The following is a 15,578-nucleotide window of genomic DNA, read 5'->3' as shown; positions in this document are numbered from 1 at the left end:
ACATGCCAAACATCTTTTGTTCATACTAGGAGAATAATTAAAGACATTAAATCAGATAATTAGATTCAATGTCCATACTTACATTATATCAGATAATTAACTATTATTTACTTTCCATACTTAAATGATATCAAATAATTTAATTAAATACACTGTCCATACCTGATTAGATAAATTCATTATCCATAATTTCAGATACATTTGTAGGAACATTTCACTCTACTCTCCGATTTTAAACATTTATTTCACATTATTGGTTATATAACTTTAACGAAAACAATCTTAACAATTTGCATTTTTCGTATGTTGATATATCCTTCTTTCTCAGTTATTTTCGCAAGGCTAATGGTTCGTTTATAACACGTGTTAAGAAAGTTATAACACAGGTTCAATAAGAAAATTAAAACAGGAATTCGATATGTCAGCCGATATGTGCAGACGGGAGTGTCTGCAAATAAGAGCAACTTTTAATGAATATTTGATATCAGCCTTAAAACTTCAGTCAATATCATTACAAGTGTAGGACTTATTCGTGGGCCTATCCCAGTGTTTACGTGCTTGTCCTAAGGTGCACATTGAGAGAAATTGTAGCCAGGATTAGAGTTCGGACAAAGTTGTAATCAAATTCAGCTATGTCATGGAATGAAGGCTACAGTGACCCAATTTTAGCCCGAAAGGAAGGATGGAAATGTTTTAGTAAAAAAAAAAACTGTAAATAAATAAGGAAAATGAGCCACATGGACCCAGTATTTTGCGCCTAGCAAAGTCCTTCATTCAAAACATTCTGGCACTAGATTTAGAGCGCAGTTAGTATTTAAAATGAACTTTTATTATTAATCCTGAGAATGAGGCCAAATCGACCAGGTCTCGACTAGCTACAAAAGCTATCCGAGGATCCAGTCCCATAGCAAGTTTCTCATGAATCGATGAAGTAGCATAGTAGTATAAGAGTTGTAGACTGTTCAAGAAGGACAGACGGACAAACGCGTCTGCTACTACAACAATTGATACTACTAAATCTATTACGATTACTACAACAATTTATACTGCTCCTATGTCATTTACTACTACTACTACTACTTCTAGTAGTAGTACCACTACTACTAAATTCATTACGTAATGCACACTTGTAAGAAAGGAACACATTTAATATCAAAACGGAACATCAGTGAAAATACAATCTTATTTAATGATAGTTTTGAATTAAAAAATACGTCCTATAAATTACAATAAATTAATTTTAGAGTTTATTACATCGGACAAGAGGTTCACTTTAATAACCTTTTTACTCCCGAGGAATGAACATTCCTGACTTTTGTTTAGTAAACATTATAACAAATATTCAGGATGAATACAATCAGCATAAAATGATTTGAGGTGAATTACAAATGGTAATTGAACGAGAAGATGATAAATGCAATTGACCTTTATTCATTGCAACAATCCTAAAGCAAGAAATAACGTTTTAATATATTTATTGGGATTAATTTCAGACATTTGAAAAAAGACCGATATAGGCGTAAGCTTATATACATTGTAAGAGCCTAATATAGGTGTCAGGAAACCAAATCATTGCCAGTAGACAAATCAGGACTTTTTGGACGAATGAAAGTCTCAATTTTAAGAAACAGATGTGTCAATAGAGATAGGTATTTGAACATATTTTCACTTATAAAAACTGACCACGTGTTGTTAAAATTTTATTGAAGGGACAGGGGTTTATGAACTTTAGTAGCACCCGATTAAGAGCTTTATTCGACATAATGGGAGTTAAATATAGCATTTTGTAAAAGATGTAGCAGTATGTATTTCAGGTAGATTATATTACAAATAGACTAAACAAAATAATCAAGATGATAAAATTATCACAGAGACAAAACAACAAAAACTGCATATATGTCATAGTTCAATTTGTATACTAATTACTTGGAGCAGACGCAGAGTAGAGATCGAATAGTATCCCTCCTCCCGTGAGATTACACGAGACACTATCTCCATCCGGGTCACTGACAGAAAAGGTCTCTATGGTGGTCAACGTCTCTGTGTTCTCATCCACACTCAGAGTAAAATTAAGATCGTGTATAACAGGAGGCTGAAAGCAAACAATTCGATGTTAGAAAAGCTTTGTACATCAGGTCACTTACTCATTAGGCTGTTGTAATACAAAACTGAAGCCATTGAGAGAAAATGAGGTAATCACTTACGTTTATTCCACTCTCCACTAATAACTTCCATTCTTCATCTTTCTGGCAAATAATACAAACCTATCGCAGTATCTAAAACTACCAACATGAATAAAACACGGATTTAACTTCTGGTTTTGTTTATTTGTAATATTTGACAATATGGTGTCAATGATGTAATATTAGTAGAAATAAGCCATGTTAAGTTCCAAATGTTGACAATGCCCAAAAGTAATCATAGCATGTAATTCGTGAATTGACTTATAGTATATGAAGACAGCTTAAACAACCACCCGTCCACACCGAATTTTTCCTACAATTCCTAAAATCTCCATTTAGTTCCCGACTTTTCCTTTCCTCGAAATTATTCTCCACCTCCCCCTCCCCCGCACTATTCCAACTCACACCTGGAAAAAGTATGGTTCCTGAAATAAATACTGTAAACAAACATTCCAAAACGCATTGGATATACTAAATGGTTACAAAGCTAAATACGTTTTATTCAAGGTTCGGTGTTTTTAACAACGTTTCAATGATCACTTTTATACCATAAAAGTATATCTTCATGCATGTTCATATCTGCTGCTAAATTTTAACGGCCAAAGAGAAAGGAAACAAATTATTTAATGAACCATTATATTGTTTGCTATTATATGGATATGAATAATATAGAAAACTATTGTAAATTCAAATGCGCCAGAAAATTAAAATGTAAGGTTATCATACTAAGACTACAAAATTTGAATTTTATTAAACATCTTATTGAAATCGATAATAAAAATAATACTCCAGAAGCAAATACATAACCAAGAATGGGTATAATTCTTTATGTCGATTAGTACATGCAATTTTTGATAAATTATCGTTCTTAAACAATTTAAATAAAAACATAAAAATAAAACATGCATGTACTTGACGAGTTTCAAAGACCATACATGCAAGGTTTATTAGAAATATTTTCATAACCACACACGACATGTTTACGTGAAGTCAGGAATTTCTTTCTTCATTCAATATGATAAAAAGTTAACAGAAAAAAAAACATCAATGATAAAGCTTAAAAGGTTTCCCAATTTTGCTTACTTTCTGCTTACTTTCATCGGTTTTATTACGCTTATAAGAAGAATAGGGCAACTTTACATGGGAAAATAATTTCACAGACTTCAATGATCGCAAAAAAATTGCAAACATAAATTGAAATCTTTGTATTAAAGACTACAGAAGCATACAACCTCTTTACATTTATTAAAATACTTACCGATCCGTAAATCAGCCGCGATGTGGATAAGAATGTTAAGATGCATACAGTCACCTGTAGCTTAATTTTCTTTCCTTCTACGTCCCGCATCGTAACGGTAAGTAGTTTTCCCTGAATTAAATTAACCGTGTTCCTGTCCTTAAAATATTGTAAAGCTAACGCATTAACAGTACGCCTATCACCTATCGTACCTTTGCCTTTTGGTTTCCAGTTTTTCACCTCTAAAATTGCTCTTAAGTCAGTGTCAATTTAAACATAACTAGGTATGAATGAAGAAATGCGCTTTACAATTTTGGTAGCACTTTGATATCGAAATGAAAATAAGGTCTTATATTTTCAATAGATAATCGAAATAGATTTGTTTACATTTTTTCACATCATTCGTCACTTAACAGAGATTTGACGGGTTGAGTGAACTACTAGGAAAACGGTGACAAAAACAGATAATGTGAATGTGAAAGATCGTGATCGATAGCTTCATATATATCGATAAATGATCGGAGATTGTCATTTAAAGATAAACCCCAAGGGTTGTAAAATAATCTGAATACACAATTTAATTCGCCAACAATCAATATAAAATAACAAACAATACCTATATGAGGTAATTTATTTTAGAAAGTTTCTCAGTCCTAGAATCTGCATTTTTCGTTCTTGGACAGAATGATTTTTTAAAAAAGAAATAGGATTCCCTTAGCAGCCAGTTTTCGCCATTATTAAAATGATCCAGCGCCATCACTACAATGTCGTACATATCCACTCACACATCAGATGGTGTAGATTCTCCAGAACGTTGGGGTCAGTGTTATGTTTGTTAGAGCTGTTATCAGGGGCCCCGAGTGGCCAAGTGGTCTAAAGTGCTCTCCGTTACGGATCATTGCCGTCTCACCTATGTCTACGTGGGTTCGAGTCTTTGATTCGGCCAATGATGGTATGCGAGAAAGCTTGCCAGTAGTTTCTCGTGGGTAGGTGGTTCTTTCCGGGGCTTTCCCGGGTTCTTCCTCCACCATTAATACTGGCTGCCATGTATAGCCTATCGTGTGCTACAAAATGGCGTTAAAGCCAACAACAATAACAGAGTCATTATCAATGAGGTATGCCTATTTTACATACTATTATAATGAAGGGTGTGCGTATGTTTAACTTAGCTTTACAAAAATCAGTAATATCGCTACGATGTATGCATTGTTACAGTTTTTGTGATATATAGCACTGGGGCAATTGGCGCAGACATGTAACATGATATCCCACCCATTCACATTGTCCAGACGCCAGGCCGACCAGTCCTCACACTAACCTCTTATTGCTGAACGCCTAGCGAGGTAGCTGCTAGTACCATTGTTGCAAGTCATCTGGATGAAACGACCGGGGTTCGGACCCAAGTCCTCCAGCATCCGTCAGGATGATGAGGAATATTACAACTATTGCACATTATGCTGACCTGGTTTAGATATATAAATATTTTTGCCTAGTCATTACTTAATGGTATGATGCGTCCAGATACCAAGTTTCTTATCTGAATATCTACGTGAAATATCGATTTTATTAACTCAGACGCATGTTTGTTTGTTACGTACCAATATGGTATTTGTATCTAACGTTTGCCATCCATAATGCGGAGTATAATTCATTATGTAGGAATCTCATATCACACAGTGTCTATTAAGTGAATCACCGTTATCAAATTCTAAATTACATTTATCAAATATCTCAGATGGCGTATGTGTGAAACATAAATTATCTGTGGAGTAAATAATATTTCTTTAAATGTTTGTGTAATGCTTTTGTGTTCTGGTGCGTTAAATAACGTTGAAGGGTGTTCATAAAGCGCATTGATTGTTAGTCGGTTTGTTTGTTGCTGTTATCGAGGGAGTCTTTGTTTTTGTTTTCTCCCCTTAACATTACAGTCAGTTATCAGTTTATCAATTTATGACAAAATCGTCATACCTCATCTATATGATAGACATTTACCTTCATATGAATTTGTCTGCTTTACTAGTGAAGATGTGCGAATAGCTTTATAGGGGTATGAAAAATGACAGATTTTGTTGTTGTTGTTTTTTTTTGCATTCAAGTAGTTACTTTTTCTTTCATTTCCCTTCTTTGCAAACTGACAGCCATTAGTAACTAAAGTCCGAAGATTTTTCCAAATGTGCAGATAAAAACACGGATATTGCTTGTATGTCGTCATCCTGGGTTCGTAACAATGTCATAAAAACATAGTATGCAAATTTTGATATATTTTCCACTGATTGCCTGAGTGATGGGATTTCTCAGACTGTTCTGCAGACCCTGAATAAATCGTTTTACAAATATCAATAGTGTAAACTTCAGTGTTATAATGTAGGGGATAATTTGCGGATTAAATTGTCTATTCAGATATTTTGTACACCTCTTTGGGTTTACCTTTAAATGACAGTATCCGATTATTTTATATCTTTTACTATTGTCAGGAAAACTTGAATCGAGGTTCACATATATCGATCAAGACCTTTCTCGTTATCTGTTTTTGTCACCGTTTTCCTAGTAGTACACTAAACTCGTCAAATCACTGTTTATTGACGAATGATGTAAATAATATAGACAAATCTATTTAAATTAGCTATTGAAAATATGATTTAATTTTCATTTCGATATAAAATAGCCCACAAAATTGTAAAGCGCATTTCTTCATTCATACCTAGTTATGTTTAAATTGACACTGACTTAAGAGTAATTTTATACAGGTGAAAAATTGTGGAAGACATAGGCAAAGGTACGATAAATGATAGGCGTGCTGTTAATGCGTTAGCTTTACAATATTTTAGCGATAGGAACACGGTAAATTTGATTAAGGGAAAACTACTTACCGTTACGATGCGGGACGTAGAAGGAAAGAAAATTAAGCTACAGGTGACTGTATGCATCTTAACATTCTTATCCACATCGCGGCTGATTTACGGATCGGTAAGTATTTTAATAAATGTAAAGAGGTTGTATGCTTCTGTAGTATTTCATACAAAGATTTCAATTTATATTTGCAATTTCTTTGCGATCATTGAAGTCTGTGAAATTATTTCACCATAAACAGTTGCCTTTACCTCAGGGCCGGCGATAACATATAGGCAAACTAGGCAGCCGCCTAGGCGCTGATTTTAGGGGGCGCATTTAAAAAAAAAAATTATAGTTTATAAATTCTGAAATTGATATTTTCCGGGGAGGGGGGGGGCGCCATGAATCTAACGTTGCCTAGGGAGCCAGATACTCTGGCCGGGTCTGGCGCCGGCCCTGTTATACCTTCTTATTAGCGTAATACAACCGATGAAAATAGGCAGAAAGTAGGCAAATGTGGAAAAAAATGAATGGTTTCAATAAATTCTAAAATCATGCGACACCAATTTTCTTGTCGTGGAAACAACACGTGTCTTTGTATTTATTTTCTTAATAAAACCTTGCAAATGTGCTCTTTGACATTCAGCAAATACAAGTACGTTGTAATTATCCTTTTTATATGATAAACTGTTTAAAAATGATGATTTATCAAAACTTGTTATTACTACTCGACAAAACAATTATCCCCATGACTAGTTATGTATTTTCTTCTAGTGTAATATTTTTAAGTTATCGATTTCAGTAAGGAAATGTCCAATAAAATTCAAGTTTTCAAGTCTTGATATTATAACCTTACAATATAATGGTCGTAAGCATTTGAATTTACAACAATTCAAGTTTACTATATTATTGATATCCACAAAATAGAGACCAATACTGGTTCGTTAAATAATTTGTTTCTTTTATCCTATATGTGACCATACGTCAATATATACTTTCATAGTATGAAAAGGCGTATGAAAACGTGATTCAAAACACAAAAGCTTGAATATGACATACTTTAACTGTTGTAACCATTATTATACTCGATGCTTTTTGGAATGTTTGTAACAGTGGTAGTTCCAGGAACCCATTTCGTTTCCAGGTGTGAGTGAGGAATGGTGGGAGGAGCAGGTGAATAATTTCGAAGAAAAGAGAAGTCGGGAACTAAATGGGTTTTTTAGAAATTGGAGAAACAAATCCGGTGCGGACGGGTGGGTGTCTACGTTGAATTCATCACCTTCAAGTACATTCACAAACTACATGTATTATATAGTGTCGGACATTGTCAACTTTTGAAACTGAACATGAAGTCTTTCTGCTGATGGTACATTATTGATACCACGTTGTCAATCGTATAAACAAAACCAAAAGTTAAATCCTCGTTTTATTCATGTTGGTAATTTTACATACTGCGATAGGTTGGTATTTTTGCCAGAAAGATGAAGAATGGAAATTATTAGTGGAGAGTGGAATAAACATTACTGATTACTTCATGTTCTCTCAGTGGCTTCAGTTTTGTACCGCAACAGCCTAATGAGAACGTGTCTGAAGTACAAAGCTTTTCTAACATCAAATTATTTGCTTTCAGCCTCCTGTTATACACGATCTTAATTTTACTCTGAGTGTGGATGAGAACACAGAGACGTTGACCACCATAGAGACCTTTTCTATCAGTGACCTTGATGGAGATAGTGTCTCGTGTAATCTCGCGGGAGGAGGAACGTTATTCAATCTGAATTCTGCGTCTGCTCCAAGTAATTCATATACACATTTATCTCAGATAATTAAGAACTTTCTGTTGTTTTGTTGATAATTTGATCATTTAATATAACCATGTTTATTTTTGAGCGCTCTAAGAAACTTACGAAGAATGAAAGAAAGAGAAAACGGTACATACAAGCACAAGTAAGGAAGAAGATTGATAAATTCCTTATTTAATTCTTTGATGGACCCATAACGAGTTATTTCACACAGACACACACACACACACACACACACACACACACACACACACATATATATATATATATATATATATATATATATATATATATATATATATATATATATATATATATATATATATTTATATTTATATATGTGCGTGTGTGTATGTGTGTGTGTGTGTGCTTATTTTGTAATCATGTACCTGTCATAATTCTGATACATCTTTTACAAAATGTTATTATTAACTGCCATTATATCATATAAAGCTATTAATCACAGTTTACAAAGTTTCACGTTGTTAGTTTTCATAAATGACTTATATGTTCAATAACACACGCACACACACACATACGCACACACACACACACATACACACACACACACATATATATATATATATATATATATATATATATATATATATATATATATATATATACACACACACACACGCACACAAATAATGCCATGTACATATATGTTCAATAATACATACATACATACATACATACATACATACATGCAATATACATACATACATACACACACACAAATAAAGCCCTGTACATATGTTCAATAACACACACACACACACATCCACATACACACACACACACACAAATTATGCCCTGTACATATAAGGTTAAAAGTTATGTTTTGCTGTCCTATGTAGTAAAGTCTAAAATTAATTTATAGCCATTTACCGGATGTACTTTTGAATTCAGAACTATTATCAAATAAGAGTGTATTTGCACTAATGCTCCGTGTTGGTATTAACAGTTTTCATTCTATAAGTGTGTATCCCAAAATAAATTTAGTAGTGGTGGTAGTAGTAGTATTTGTAGCAGTATTAGTAGTTCTAGTTGTATTATTAGACTAGTAGTAATAGAAATTATAGTAGTAGTAGAAATTGTTGTATAAATTGTAGTAGTTTTAATTGTATTAGAAGTAGCGATTGTAGTAGTTGTAAATTGGTAGTAGTAATACTTAGTGTAGTAGTAGTAATAATAATTGTATCATTAGTGTTAGCAGTGGTGATCGTACTAACAGTAATTGTAGTAGTAGTAGTAGTAGTAGTAGTAGTAGTAGTAAATGTTGTAGTAGTAATACTAATTTTAGTCTGTTTATGCTCATTCACTTTATTTGTCGTTTCGTGCGTGCGTTTGTCCGTCTGTCTTTTTCTTGTCCAGGCTTTAACTCTTATACTACTATGCTACTTCACTGATTCAAGAAAAACTTGCAGTGTGGATGGATCTTCTGATAGGGTTTGTAGCGAATCCAAAACTCTGGTCGATTTGACCTCATTTTTAGGATTAATTAAAATGTACAATTTAAATAATATCTGTACTCTAAATCCAGTCCAGAAAGCTTAGAAGCAAGAACGTATATCAGACACACAATACTGGGTGTTATGGTTTATTTCCAGGATTGTTTTAGTTGCTTAAAACTGTATCCATCCTTCTTGAGGACTAAAAGTGGACTAATATAGCCTTCATTCCATGAAATAGCCGTCTTCAATTACAACTCTGTCTGAGCTCTGGTCATGACTACAATGTCGATGAATGTACATCTTAGGACAAGCAGATACGCACTGGATTGGACCGAAATATGGGCCCCACACCCGTGACGATACTGACAGAAGATTTTGGTCCTATACAGCCTATTCATTAAAAGTTCCAATGATATGCAGATAGTCTCGTATGCACACATCGGTTAACACTGTATATACTTGACGGTATTTCTCGTGCCTTACGAGCTACCGTCGGCTGAAAGGTTTTTCTTCTGTTTTGACGATATGTACAATATATTTCCAGATCAAATACTGTATTTGTGCTTTTGCTTATAATTTAAAGATGGTATCTGTGTTCTGACTTTCCTATCTCTTATTCCTTTATTACTAAACGTGTAATGTAGATGCGTCTTAGACTGAAGCCGTGTCACGCGCGTAAACTGGGTTGCAGCGACCTCTCTCTTCAGCATACTGGACACTCTTGAAAAGACACGGCCATCTTGTCAGACCCAGAACACAATACATTATTGCTACTTTATGATTCTAGTTAACGTATCTTTACGTTATGAAAAATAAAACCCTGCATATAGTTCTTATTTTTCTATTTATTTATTTATAAGGCTATGCAATCAACGTTTTGTCCAACAGCGCGGGGTTTACTTATGACACCACACCTTCCTATACCCTCACGGTTGCCTGTACAGATAGCAATGGAGAACTGACGAATGCTTCTACACAGGTTACTATACATTTATTTTGTGCACATACTATTATTTTCTGTCCTAGTTTTTCATCATTTTGTCCGATCAAAAAGAAACAGTGACACAAAGGTGTTAGAAAACATCAGATATCACCTAATTTTGCAGAATTCTGATTTATATAATGAAACACTGAATTTAAATTCAATTTAAAAGATGAATGATAGATAAAGAACGAAGAGGGCATACAAATCAATCTAGGATCAGATTTTTTATTTGTGGAACATTATAACTTTTCAGATTCTAGATTTAATGTGCTATTGATGATTTTATTTAATTGTATGTTTGTGATTAACTTTGTACCAGATCATTTCACACAAGATACATTTATACCACTACTGAAAAGCAAAATTCGTAACCTGGCGGCCAACAACAACTACATATCTATGGTTCTTACGACTATTACTTCAAGACCATTTGAATATAACATACTGAAAGAATGTTAAGTCACAATCTCCGATAATCAGTTTGGTTTTAAATAGCAGCATTCATCAGATCTATGCATTTAATGAAACGGTCAGCTATAATGAAGAACTTGGTAGCCCAGTGTTTGCATGCTTTTTAGACGCTAGTAAGGCATTTTACAGGGTCAAGCATTGGATACGCTTTACAACGTTGATTGATATTAAAACACATGTCTACAGAGTTCATTATTTTAGTTAACTGGTATGGAAAACGGTTTTATTATGTGTTATGGGGAAGTGTAAAATCCAGCGTTTTCCATGTAACCAACTTGATGATACGTGGGGTATTCTTTCCCCGTTGTTATATATATATATATATATATATATATATATATATATATATATATATATATATATATATATATATATACGAGTTAAATGGTAAGCTGAGTCGGTATAACGTGGGGTTACGTCTGCCACCACAGGTTCCTAATAATTTTAGTTTTGCTGATGATATGTCATTGATACGTCCTTCTATCACTTGACTGGGTGGGACATCATACTATATGTCTGCGGCATGATGCCCCAGTGCTAGATATCTCTATAACCTGCAACATTGCAGATATCGTAGCGGTATGACTTAAAAATTGTAAAATCTACGTTAAAAGTCAAAATCACACACACACACACACACACACACATCTTTTATCACGGGTTTAAGGAAATTATGCAAGATATGTCAGCAATACACATTTGAGAATTATAAATATCATATAAAAAATCAGTATACACGTAGTTCAGCCAACTTTTAGTATCGCCCTTTTTGTATATCTCTCTCTCTCTCTCTCTCTCTCTCTGATATATGTATCCATGCATCTGTCAACTCTAAATAAATAGCATATTATGCGTATGCCAAATGTCAACATTTATTCAGTTCCCGTTCTAATGGAAAAGTGACTTGAGAATGAGATCAGTTAGATTTTTCTCTGTGTCAGAAATGTTTTAGTAATGGAAGTTCAATATTGGTTTCCAACATCGGCTGATAAGGCAGATACAAACGTTTCGTGTCAACCTATACCTTGTGCTTGATTTTAATTGTGACAAATTGGATATTGCTATGATTATATAGATTTACTAACAAAGATCAATTTTCAATATTACGTTGTTTATTAAACTTATCATAAATTAAGAAAGACGTTTACACAGAAGATAATCTGGTTGTTGTTGTTGTTGTTGTTGGGTTTAACACCATTTTTCAGCACACGATAGGCTATAAATGGCGGCCAGTATTAATGGTGGAGGAAGAACCTGTGAAAACCCCGGAAAGAACCACCGAACCACGAGAAGCTACTGGAAGCTTTTTCACATGCCCATATTGGCTTAATCTTAGACTCGAACCACCGCAGACAGTGGTAAGATGGCAGTGATCCGTAACGGTGAGCGCATTAGACCACATAGCCACTCGGGGCCCCCTAAATCTGGCAAAACGGGTGTGTGGTAGGGGTGTGCTCTTTCAAAGGAGAGAATGTAAACCTGTACCGGACCATTATTGTGTAATACATTCATTCTTACGATTACAATAAGTAAACCTTTCAATTTGCCAAGAGCCTCGTGATACTTTTTTCTCAATCCATCCCTTCGTAAGAAAGAGAACAACCAACTATTTTTTTACTTCTCATCGCACTATTCAATATGAATGTTCAACATTTAGATAAAACTCCTTATTTGTTTTGCACTCTGAATTATTTCGATTGTATTTCAGGTTGACATAAATCCAGACCAAGTTCCAACAATAACCCATCCACCTAGTGCCGTGAAAATCAGTGAAAATACAGTTGCTTTAACGTCATTGTATAATTTAACTGTCATCGATCCCGAGGACGACCCGATGTACTGTAATTTGACGAAAGTCTATCCCGATTCAAATTCATTTGCAATGTGGATAGATACACCTTCAGGTATTTAATATGAAACAATTAGAGATTGGATAAAAAGGGACAAATATAGATAAGACAGAACATTGATCAAGCAATATTTCAATGAATATCATTGGGCTTCTTAAACAGTACCTAACATCTGCAAATGCAAAAGAGTTTGTGTGGGTTGACTTGATTTTGTTTACTGCCAATGTTTTCAGATAAGATCTTGCTTTAACGATATTTTCGTGAAGAAAACAAAACATTTCGATTGTGTTTACCTCGTAGCACATGACATTTACGTCCAAGTAACATGATAATAATAATAATAATAATAATAATAATAATAATAATAATAATAATTATTATTATTATTATTATTATTATTATTATTATTATTTCTATCTGTTGCAAGTTTACAGATTTTACTTGCTTGGCGGCCAAACTTTGGACTATAGAACGGTTCCAATATACACTCTAAGATTTGCTTGTTCCGATAGTTGGGGTACATCGACATCTACACTCGTAGTAGAAATAACTCCAAACAAGTACCCAGTCTTCTCAAATCTGCCAGGTTAGTTACTATCGAATTATCTTTTTACATGGTCACGGATATGTAAATTATCTTACATTGGAATCTTTCATTTGAATCTGGTTATGGAAAATGTGTTCATAGAATAGTTTATTACTATTAGTAGTAGTAGTAGTAGTAGTAGTAGTAGTAGTAGTAGTGGTAGTAGTAGTAGTATTAAAACAATTTGTCATTAGAAAATATACACTAAAGGCCTGATTCGAAAACTAAAAAGTGGTTTTAGTACGACATGGAAATGGTATGTGCATGCTGATTCCATCTTACTGCCATATAAATATGAGTTTTGCATACTCTTTTATCATATTATTATATGCTCATTTTTTCCCGGTTAACTTTACATTGTCAGAATCGTGCAGTATTACCCGATACTGAATGCGCGCGACAATACACATATAACATTCATGTGCATAAAGGACTACTTTCTATTGTAAACAAACAATGGACGCAGACGCCAGCACTTTTGATCTGTACACATGTACACTCGCGTAAGAGGCTCTTTACCTTGTGGTTGTTTAAATTTGTTTCTGAATCAACTAAAACAGATGTTTCGTGGACTGCCACATACCAGCTGCTTTGGCACATTCCGCGTTGATATAATGTTACTGATTTAGGTTAGGTATAGTATATAACAGACGCTAAATAAGGTCCTTACAAATAACATACAAGTGACAAGTCATATACTCTCTTCTTTAGCTGGTGATAAGAATGGCAAAATAAAATATACTTACAGTTTAAAATCCTGAATTTCCTCAAAATGTATTTTCTTAATTCTGCAAATCCGAATTACATGAGGCATGTCATAGGTTTTCAATCTGGATATCACATTTCGAAATTGTACTGAAATTTCGATGACAAGTGCAACTGCATCCTCCTTACTGCACTCAAAATGAAATAAGCATTAAATTCCATAGCGTCTTTCTGATAATTGCAATTCAAAGACTTCATATTTTACCCACAGTTTGATTTCAAACAGTTAATGACAGAAACAGAAACACATTTGCAGATGTCAACACGCTTTATCCTAGCTTCTTCAATCTCATGTATTTCATGTGGAATAGTCACATTCAAATTCAGTCCATTATCACGAAATTTCCTAGAATCGAGAAAAATACCAAAATCTATTCATTCCCGATCAAATGGAAAAGTTGCAATGTCCATTCATTCACAATATGACTCCAAAGTTCAATTTTAACTAGACACGCCATTTTCTTTCGAAAGTTATGTCGAGCGCGCGACCTAGTTCAAATTTATCTTTGCGGAGTTATGTGCGCAGTAATAATATTGATTTATGTAATGATGAATATTTGCTTGTGTATTTAGTTTGGAATGCGGCATACATTCATTTACGTTGTTTCTTGTAGTGTGTTGTGTTTATATAACTAAACCTTAGGTAGAATTAAAAAAGGGGCATATAATAAAAAGGTTAATGCATTTGTATGGGAAAATAAGAACTCGTTTTGTCGGAAGGATATACTTCACTCCCAAGGTCGTGCAGTATTCCATCCAAAAAACTCGTTCATATTTTCCCATACAAATACAGTAATCTATAATTATGTGACAGCGTAAGATAGCTCTTCTTTTACATATGGAACAACCAATTCACTCTTTACAACACTAGGAACAGCTACGCTTTCGGCAAGCACCACTGGCGTAGGAACGTTAATATATACCGTCACAGCTACTGACGTGGACAGCACGGTATTGACGTACAGTATTGAAGCCAGTAATCCATCAACCAGTATATTTCATATAAATTCAGGTAAATATATTGTATGGCCAGTAATCTATCATATAGCCAGTAAGCAATGAACCAGTATATTTCATATAAATTCAGGTAAATAAATTGTATGGCCAGTAAATGATTGACCAGGTATATTCCGGTAAATATATTATATTTATTCTTTAAGGTATTCTACAATATTTGATAGTATATAGTAATCATTTATCAAATGTGATTATCATCTGTCTGATTAGAATTGGATGAATATTGAAGAACACACGGTTAGAAAGTGTACTGTGAATGTAAATAGATAACTTAACTGATTTGTGTGCCAAAAAATTTCCCAACTATTAGAATGATTCTTTACATAAATCCTGCACGTATATAAGAGTCAGAATCTCTAATTTATCGTATAATATACTTGTTTCAACATCCCA

The 15,578-nt window shown here is 33.8% G+C and overlaps 1 long non-coding RNA gene across 1 annotated transcript; it reads left to right on the top strand.

Annotated features, from left to right (window-relative positions):
* Window positions 1-10,255: 10,255 nt before the first annotated feature.
* LOC149783332 (uncharacterized) lies at window positions 10,256-15,175 on the top strand. The gene is made up of 4 exons (XR_016414011.1): window positions 10,256-10,490; window positions 12,676-12,871; window positions 13,245-13,403; window positions 15,040-15,175. It is a non-coding gene; the product is annotated as an uncharacterized LOC149783332 (long non-coding RNA).
* The last annotated feature ends 403 nt before the right edge of the window (window positions 15,176-15,578 follow it).

The sequence above is a fragment of the Sinohyriopsis cumingii genome, chromosome 14, assembly GCF_028554795.1.
Source record: "Sinohyriopsis cumingii isolate HCF-2022 chromosome 14, ASM2855479v2, whole genome shotgun sequence".
Taxonomy (NCBI): domain Eukaryota; kingdom Metazoa; phylum Mollusca; class Bivalvia; order Unionida; family Unionidae; genus Sinohyriopsis; species Sinohyriopsis cumingii.
This window is presented reverse-complemented; position numbering and strand designations above follow the sequence as displayed.